Here is a 1,954-nt window from a genome sequence, read left to right on the forward strand (position 1 = left end):
GGGGGCGGTGCACTTGGACACGGTGCATTTGGACACAGCCAGTCACAGCACCGTATGATTAGAGACATTTGTAGGGTCCCTTGGAACAGCGACTTGTGATTGGACTGTGTCCAATTGCCCCGTGTCCAACTGATATACACCCGCTAAGAATACGTAACATTCACTTCTCTTAGTGGCTATAACAGAAAAATTATCTAGTGACTAGATACAAAAAAATAACTTGTAACTATAATTGGTATAAATATTAGACAGTTCTGATATCCAATTTCTATTCAGAATTTACCGATGATTTTCTCTCTATCTCGTTACTGTATAATCTTTTCCATCTAGCCACTATCTATGTAATTGGTATAGTTACTAGATAGTCCTGACATTCAAAAAACTGAGTAGGAATATTTAGCCAGTCACGAGTTAGTGACTGACTAGAAAACTTATCTAGGGTGTTTACGTTAAATCGAGTACGAGTTAGTTTCACTAGGGTCGAAAAATGTAATAGGCACAACCATCTAGTATCTTCATGGTTCAAGACAACTCAGTACTGCTTTCCGATGCTCGAGTAGAGTTAGTTAGAGTTAGCTAGAGTAGCATAGCGGATAACATGAGCATCAGGTAGCTGATTTTCAAAAAAATGTTAGTTATTAATAAGTTTAATCTCATATAGTATGTTTATACCGAACGTTTAATACGCGTATCAATTAGTAACTTTATATCTAATTATTCTAATTTCGGCGATGCAATATATTCAATTAATACGATACGTGTTTCTAATCAATATTGCACTACTTCAATATGACGTTGTTTATATACATCGCCGAAATCAAAATAATTCAACATAAAATTACTAATTGGTACGCATATTAAACGTTCGGTATAAACATACTATATGAGATTAAACTTATTAATAACTAACATTTTTTTAAATCAACCTCTTACCTGATGCTCACGTTATCCGCTATGCTACTCTAGTTAACTCTAACTAACTCTACTCGAGCATCGGAAAGCAGTACTGAGTTGTCTTGAACCATGAAGATACTAGATGGTTGTGCTTATTACATTTTTCGACCCTAGTGAAACTAACTCGTACTCGATTTATAGTAAACACCCCTAGTCATTACTATCTAGCTACTAGTCTTGAAATCTGCTCTACTAGATATATTTTTCCTCGGAAACCTTTTAAAAAAAGGTAAAAAAAGAACGCCTAGTTTTAAAAAAGAAAATTGTTATACAAAATAATCCGTACGAAACATTATATTACAAAATAATTCATACAACAAACTGTACTTTTCTACTACAAAATTTATGATATCAAAAAATTTGCGCCAAGTAAATATGATTAATTGTAACATATCATTATATCATTTTTTTAATCACTTTATTTGTTATTAGGCTTTGTTATGTACCTATATTCACAAAAAAAACTTAGCGCGCCCGACGTCAAGATATAATATTGCTAAAGTAATATTGCAAATTAATGTCACTACAATGTCTCTATAACATTGCACTGCAATATGCAATCTTGCAACGTTGTAGCAATGTTGCTGCAAGTTTCTGTGCTGTATGGGATACGACTGATTGAGAACTCTGTTTGAATTCTCTGTGCTATCTGTGCTACTCATATATCGGATCTGTCACAATTCTATCGAAATGAGGACATTTTCTGATCGGAGTTTGCCATCCACTCGGCTACTACTCTTTTCTTCATTCAGTTCTTTTTTTGTAACGTATTCTGAATACAGTCGATATTTTCTGATAAACAACTACATTTTTATTATTGTATATAAATCTAAAATATATTCAGTTAATATATATATATATATTTAATTAATTATAATAAATAAGTTAATTAGAAAATAATATTTGTAACATACATATGCAATATTTAACTTTACAATTATACACAAAGCATATTATGAATTATATACAAACACAATTATAATTAATATATTACTAATAT

The sequence above is a fragment of the Odontomachus brunneus genome, unplaced genomic scaffold (assembly GCF_010583005.1).
Source record: "Odontomachus brunneus isolate Ranch 3 - 2012 unplaced genomic scaffold, Obru_v1 Obru_scaffold_019, whole genome shotgun sequence".
Classification (NCBI taxonomy): Eukaryota; Metazoa; Arthropoda; class Insecta; order Hymenoptera; family Formicidae; genus Odontomachus; species Odontomachus brunneus.